This window comes from Saimiri boliviensis, chromosome 3, assembly GCF_048565385.1.
Source record: "Saimiri boliviensis isolate mSaiBol1 chromosome 3, mSaiBol1.pri, whole genome shotgun sequence".
Taxonomy (NCBI): Eukaryota; Metazoa; Chordata; class Mammalia; order Primates; family Cebidae; genus Saimiri; species Saimiri boliviensis.
Window position 1 is genome coordinate 77,764,811 of NC_133451.1, and position 8,196 is coordinate 77,773,006.

Below are 8,196 nucleotides of genomic sequence, written 5' to 3' on the forward strand. Positions count from 1 at the left end.
TTTTAATTAAATTAAAAAAGACCAAAAATCAAGTTCATCATTCACACTGCAAGGGCTCAGCTGCCACATTAAACAGTGCTGTTCTAGAACATTTCCATGTCAGCAAAAGTGCGATCAGACAGCCTGGTGTAAATAACTTAGCCTAATCCTCTGGCTGGTAAGTCATGGAGCTGTGGTCTGAGAGCAGATTTGTCTGACTGCAAAGCCCACTCTTTCCAACAGCAGGAGAATGAGTCCAAAAGTGTGGCTTGATTCCGAGCTAAAGGTGTCCTACATAAGGACTCACTAAGGATGGCCTGATCTGGCCCAAACCAATCTGAGAATGCAGATGAAGAGCCTAATCCTCAGGGGCCAAGCAGGTAGTTCTGGTTGAAATGGGAGCTGATGTTGTAGGAAATAAGCAATTACTAATTTGTTTGCTTGATCTACCCACAGTAAGCATATGCTTTATAGTCCACTTTTGAGTGCAAAAGGGAGCACCCTTTATAATTACACATAAAAAAGGCCTAAACCAGGACTGTACCAAGAACATGTGTTCACCCCCAATTAGGTATCACGCATGTCACGAATATACGAAAGTCATTTTAAATTTATCTTCATTTTTTGCAATTTGTATGTAATTATTGTTTCGGCATAAAGACTAAAAAAATTAAAAACTCAAATTCTTCATTGTTCAATGAACAATGAATAACTTTACTCATTAAAAGTATAACAAGAATCTTTTTTATATCATTAACCCCACCTCTACTAAAAAGTCTTCAAAAAGTGACCAAGAAAATCTGCCACTGTTAAATGACGTTAAAATGAAAAGAAAATACATTATGACCTTTGCCCAGCAATACCACCTATTAGCTGAGTGATCTTGGACAACTTACATACCTTTTTCATGCCTTAGTTTTCTCATTAAATTTATTTCCTATTGATGCATAACAAATTATTCCAGCTGGGTGTGGTGGCTCATGCTTATAATCACAGCACTTTGGGAAGCTGAGGCAGTAGGATTGTTACAGCTAAGAGTTTGAGACCAGCCAGGGTAACATAGGAAGATCCAGTTACTACAAAATATAAAAATAGGCTTACTCAGGAGGCTGAGGTGGAAGGATGGCTTGAACCTGGGAGGCAGAGGTTACAGTGGGCCAAGATCACCCCACTGCACTCCAGACGGTGACAAAGCCAGGCTCTGTCTCAATAAATAAGTAAGCTAGATTTGGTGGCTTGTGCCTGTGCCCCCACTTACTTGGAAAGCTCAATAAGTGCCCCACTTACTTGGAAGGCTTGGAGGATCACTTGATCCCAGGAGGGAGCTATGATCATGCTACTGCACTCCAACCTGGTCACCAGAGTGAGACTCTGTCTCAGAAACACAGAAAAACAAAAAAGTCCTCACAAATTATCCCAAAATTTAGGTGCAGTTTTGGCTGGGTAAATCTGGCTCAGGAGGTGTTTGAGTCATGGTGTGAATCCCTCATGAATGGCTTGGTGCATGGCTCAGTAGTGAGTTAGCTCTTGCTGTCTCGAGAATGAATTAGTTCCCCAGAAGATGGTTATTAAAAAGAGTCTGGCTTCCTTGGTTTTGTTCTCTTGCTTCCTTTCTCGTATGTCACTTCTTTGTTCGTACCTACTTCTTCCACTCTCTAGTTATGAGTGGAAGCAGCCTGAGACTCACAAGATGCAACTGCCTAATCTCAGATTTCCAGTCACCAAAACTATAAGTCAAATAAACCATTTTTCTTTATTAATTACCCAGTGTTAGGTACTCTGTTATGGCAATACAAAATGGACTAGGACAGGGATGTAAGAATGAAAGAAAAAAGATAGAGATATGCTTTATACTATTTGAACACATTTCATTTAGTTGAAAAGTTAACTGAAAATACCCCAGAAAGAGATTCAGTGAAGTCTAGGTATGTCTCTTTTTGAAGTACTCCCTTTTGAATGAGCATACCTGCTTTGCAGCAGAAGCAAAAGGAGAACATGCCTTTCTCATTCCTATTCCAGGGTTCATGTACCTCTTATCAGCAAGGCAAACTTAACCCACTTACTTAATACCTGCTGCCTCAGTGTCCTTATCTACAAAATAGAAACAATATTAAAGCTTACCTTGTTAAGGCAGTTGTAGGGATTAAATTATACAAGGAGTCTGAGTTAACATTTAAAAGAAGTTTCTTATTATATTATCCATCACTGCAAACATGAAAAGAACAAACAGGGTCTTTTCTTAGCTAGGAAATGTGCAGGCTGGCTTATTTCTAAGCCTGATATTCATTTCACTGCAGGCACAGATGAACAAAGAGCTTACCTGGGTCACTCACATGGAGTGGGGCTTTAAGAAGAGGGTTAAGGACAACACAGAAAAACAAGCCCAATGCAAGTCTTCAATGTAAAGGAATCTAAGAAAATCAGGAGGCATCTTGGGAGACAAAGAGAAGATGAGCAGATTCAAGCAGACAAAAAGGAGCTTGCTTTGTATTTATTCCTGAGATGAAGGCACCACTCTCTGGGATGATTTTTTTACATAGTTCCCATGTCCCTCTTGTGGAAAACTTTTAAATCTTTAAATTTCACTATATTTGCATTCTGTTTGGACATAAATCAATGTAATGTGCAATATATTGATTTTATCTTTGAGTAGAAATTTTAAAAAGTGATTTGCAGTTCTAACTATATGACATCCTGAAAAAGACATGGGGAGGGAGGCATGAATAGGCAGAAGGATTTTAAGGACAGCGAAACTGTTGCAAATGATATTAAATGGTGAATACTTATCAATATTAATTTTTCATGATGCAAACAACAAACAGCTCCAAGAGTGAACCGTAATTTAAACTACTGAGTTTGGTCAATAATTATGTACCCAATGCGGGTTTATCAGTTGTGACAAACGTCCCAGTGGAGTGCAGGATGTTAACAGCGGAGGAAGGTGTGCATGTGTGGAAGCAGTGGGTGTGTGGGAACTCTGTACCTCCTGCTCAGTTACGTGGTGTACCTAAAACTGCTCTAAATAATACAATCTATTTTCAAAAGTGACTTTTCTTTTCAATCTTTTATTATGAAATATTTCAAAAATACGAAAGAAAAAAGAACAGAATAAACCTGTTAAGCCCCTTTCGATAATTATCGACACACGGCCAATTTTGTTTAATCTGTATACCCACTCATTTCCTTCCACCCCCTCCACTGGGTTATTTAGAAGCAAATCCATCTTATCCAATCATTTCATCAAATTAGGTTCATTTTAAGGAACTGAGAAAGACTGGAACTTAAGTGTCAGCCAGGGACTCATTGTAACAGCTCTCCAAAGGCCTATCCATTTTTCTTATTATGCAATAATAGCCGAAAATGGAATTTTGAAATAATTTCACTCTGTAATTAGTCACCTAATCATGTGACTTAGTTCAACATGAATTATTATATTTTGCCTTTAGATTTCTTCTTCTTCTGAGTAAACATTTTTGATCATTTTTCCCGAAATCTATAATGTCTCCATCTTTCCCAACCACCAAATTTAATTTTATCCATACCCTCTGAGCAAAATCTCTTTGTGAAAAATGAGAAATATTATGACCTCTGTATTGAGAAAGTAAGTAACTTACAAAAGCTCTATAAGAGACAAACTAAAACACCAGGAAAGAAATACTTATGACCCTTTACCAACCTTTAAGAAGGAAAGCCCTTGCCTTCGTTTTTCCTTTAGAACCAGGACATCTTTTATGGTCAGGATTCTTACTGACTACTCAAGTAATCTATTATGAGGCACAGCTTGGCCAACAGTCCTGGAATGCTGAAGTCAGTGACCTTAGCTTCCTCAGGAAGTAGCTAAGTAACTTCATATGATACACTTGGGAATGCTGACAACAATATTCCTTGACAAACAAGGGCAGGGCTGGAGATCTTTTCGATAAATATTATTACAGGTCATACTACAGTAGGCATCTCCATTTAAACATTGTGTATTTAATACCAAGTTTATCAATACCACCTACCACTTAAACTACAATAAGGGAATTAAAAAGATGTAAAGCCAAAAGAATTAGGAAAGTGAGAGATGAAAAACAGAGAAAGAAAACAGAGATGAGAAGAGAGCCGATGAAATATCTACACGATTTTGGAAGAAAGCAAATGGGTGAATAATAACCAATTGAGCAAACCAGAGAAAGCTGAAATTGAAATGTCACAAGGGAAGAAAAGCCAATAAAATGTAAGGTTTTGTTTTGTTTTGTTTTGTTTTGTTTTGTTTTGTTTTGTTTTGTTTTGTTTTGTTTTCTATAGAGCACCTCCATCTCTTACCCTTACCAAAAAAAAGGTTTGAAAGCACCAGGCCCTGCTGCAGGTGAAATGTCAGGCACAGGGTTACATCCCAGAGAACCAAGAGAGTCTGTAAAAGAAGCAGAAGCAGATATCATCATAAGGAATTCAAGATGTCCTTGCCTACCCTATGAAGCCAGGGTAGTACCATTCCTTACTCTGGCAGAAGACAGGTTGATTTTCTTCGAACCATGAAGTCCATGGACTTGGAGACCTTAGAGAGATGAAAACAGTGGTAAGACACTGAACTGAAAGTAAGTGTGGAAATCTGCATCTTCAAAAGTGAGAGATTCAAACCTACTTCCCTCATCACTAGCCTCCAGATGGCTTCCAGAGATGAGAGGCAGAAGACATCTTCAATCTATAGAGAGAAGATTGCAGAATTTCTCTCTAGGAAAATGACCAAATCAAGAAAAAAAAATGTATTGATATCCAGGGGCCGCCATTTGATTAGGCAGTAATGAAGTCCCTCAGTCAGCAAGGCCTACCAGGAACAGCAATTCATTCCTAGCAGCTTTTCAGTGGCGCTGTTCCTAGCCACAGAGCTTCAGAAGCTGGCTCTTTGTTTGTCCCAGGGATTTCTTGAAATACTCAATATACTTCCACAAATGTATGTTTTATTTAAACTAGCCAGAGGAAATTCTATTGTTCACAACTAAGAATTATGAAAAATATTGTACAATGGAAAATGGAACACAAATTCAGATATTAAAATTATGAGGGGCATGTGTTCTTATATAAAAACAGCTCCAAGGTATATTGTTAAACAAAGAAAAGATTCAGAACAATGTGTGATATTCAAAAATAAGTAAAATAAAATATATAAGAAGAGTCTTTGATTCACTGACATAAACTAACTTGATAGGTCTCAAAATATGTCCACACACAAAACCTACATGATTATCTCAATAGATGCAGAAAAGTCTTTCAACAAAATTCAACACCCCTTCATGTTAAAAAAAAAAAAACCTCTCAAATAAACTAGGTATTCAAGGACCATACCTCAAAATAATAAGAGCCACCTGTTATATACTCACAGCCAACATCATACTGAATGGGCAAAAACTAGAAGCATTCCTCCAGCACAAGACAAGAATGTCCTCTCTCACCAGTCCTATTCAACATAGTATTGGAAGTTCTGGCCAGAGTAATCAGGCAAGAGAAAGAAATAAAGGACATCCAAATAAAAAGATAGGAAGTCAAACTATCCTTGTTTGCAGACAACATGCGTCTATATCTGGAATACCCCAATGTCTCAGCCCAAAAACTCCTTAAGCTGATAAATAATATCAGTGAAGTTTCAGAATACAAAATAAATGTACAAAAATCACTAGCATTCCTATACATCAACAACAGTCAAGCTGAGAGCCAAATCAGGAACACAATCCCGTTAACAACTGCCACAAATAAAATAAAATACAGAAGAATACAGCTAAGTAGAAAGGAAAAGATCTCTACAATGATATCTACAAAATACTGCTCAAAAACAAATCACAGATGACATAAACAAACGGAAAAACATGGCTGGGCATGGTGGCTTATGCCTGTAAATCCTAGCACTTTGGGAGGCTGAGGTGGGTGGATTGCCTGAGCTCAGGAGTTTAAGACCAGCCCGGGCAACATGGTGACACCCCTTCTCTACTAAAATACAAAAACTTAGCTGAGCATGCTGGTGGGTACCTGCGCCAGCTACTTGGGAGACTAAGGCACTGGCCCTGCCGACTGAGCATTGGCTCCAATTTGTCTACAGGAATTGCAGCCTATAAATTGATTCTACAGGAGAGAGTTTAAAAGACCTGGATAGTTGTGGATGCAAAAACCCTAAAAGAAAGAAGATATGCAAAAAGAAACAGTTTATTGCTTAAATGATGACGACGAAACTGGAGTTTTAAAAGAGGATATTATTCAAGGATTCCTCTATGGAAGTGATATAGCTCCTTTCTCTAAAGTGGATGAGGAACAAATGAAATATAAATCAGAGGGCAAGTGCTTCTCTGTTTTGGGATTTTGTAAATCTTCTCAGGTTTAGAGAAGATTCTTCATGGGAAATCAAGTTCTAAAGGTCTTTGCAGCAAGAGATGATGAGGCAGCAGCAGTTGCACTGTCCTCCCTGATTCATGCTTTGGATGAGTTACACGTGGTGGCCATAGTTCACCATGCTTATGACAAAAGAACTAATCCTCAAGTGGGCATGGCTTTTCCTCATGTCGAGCATAACTGTGAATGTTTAGTGTATGTGCAACTGCCTTTCATGGAAGACTTGTGGCAATATATGTTTTCAGCCTTGAAAAACTGTGAGAAATATGCTCCCACCAAGGCACAGTTGAATGCTGTTGATGCTTTGATTGATTCCATGAGCTTGGTAAAGAAAGAGGGAAAAACAGATACACTTGAAGACTTGTTTCCAACCACCCAAATCCCAAATCCTCTATTTCAGAGATTATTTCAGTGTCTGCTGCACAGAGCTTTATATCCCAGGGAGCCTCTACCCCCAGTTCAGCAGCATATTTGGAATATGCTGAATCCTCCCACTGAGGTGACAGCGAAATGTCAAATTTCTCTGTCTAAAATAAAGACCATTTGTCCTCTGATGGAAGCCAAGAAAAAGGATCAAGTAACTGCTCAGGACATTTTCCAAGACAACCATAAAGATGGACCCACCTCTAAAAAATTAATGACTGAGGAAAAGGGAGCCCACTTCAGCATCTCCAGCCTGGCTGAAGACAGTGTCACCTCTGCCGGAAGTGTGAATCCTGCTGAAAACTTCCGTGTTCTAGTGAAGCAGAAGAATGCCAGCTTTGAAGAAGTGAGTGACCAGCTCATAAATCACATCAAACAGTTTTTGGATACTAATGAAACACCGTATTTTATGAAGAGCATGGACTGCATCAGAGCCTTCCAGGAAGAAGCCGTTAAGTTTTCAGAAGAGCAGTGCTTTAACAACTTCCTGAAAGCACTTTGAGAGAAAGTGGAAATTAAACAATTAAATCATTTCTGCGAAATTGTTGTTCAGGATGGAATTACTCTGATCACCAAAGAGGAAGCCTCTGGAAGATCTGTCACAGCTGAGGAAGCCAAAAAGTTTCTGGCCCCCAGAGTAAAACCAAGTGAAGACACAGCACCTGTACTTGAAGCAGGTGGTGATGTGAACAATTTACTGGACATGATACAGGTTTTTGATGTGTGAGGATTCTAAGAGAGCTGCCATCACTATGATTCTGAGAGTTCTAACAAAACAAGTTGGAGGTGACCATTCAAGGGGAGCCAGAAGCTCTGGAGAAATTCCCAGCAGGTTACCCGGAGGCAGATCACCTAATTCTCTGTGTAATGAATACATACATTTATATGTGTATATATATATATAATTACAAGGGATAATTTAGACCCCATATAGGTTTATGAAGAGTCATTGTTAAAAAATATAACCATCCCAAAGGCTAAGAATTAATAAACAAACCAACCAAAACTCTATAAAATTCACTTCAGTTTTGGCCAGGAAAGAAAAAGTTAAAGTAATTATTCTGATAACAACTAAATAAATAACCCTTAGGCTGTCAGTGTTCCTTTCATCTCCCCACTCACAAGATACCTTGATGTATGGCCTTTGAGTTTAGGTTTAGATAAAGATCTTTAAGATTGTTTCTGGGTGAGTCTGAAGATCAAGTTGGCAGAGTAATGATAGATGGAACTCCAACTTATTTTTGGTGTGCAGTTAGCTGATACTCTAAATTTAGTCTTTTCTGTTGAATGCATGTCTCAAGAAAAAGAAAGCAAAGAAAACTTTTCCTAATAAACATTTTGAAATGAGTTTAGAGAAGGTAGGCTCTCATCATCTGCTTTTAACTTCTTCCTTGAAAGAAATATTGTCTGTACTTAAGGATTTTGCAGGGC

General features: G+C 38.4%; 1 pseudogene; it reads left to right on the forward strand.

Moving 5' to 3' along the window:
* Window positions 1-7,492, forward strand: part of LOC101042335 (X-ray repair cross-complementing protein 5 pseudogene) — a 32,881-nt pseudogene extending 25,389 nt beyond the window's left edge.
* Window positions 7,493-8,196: the final 704 nt, after the last annotated feature.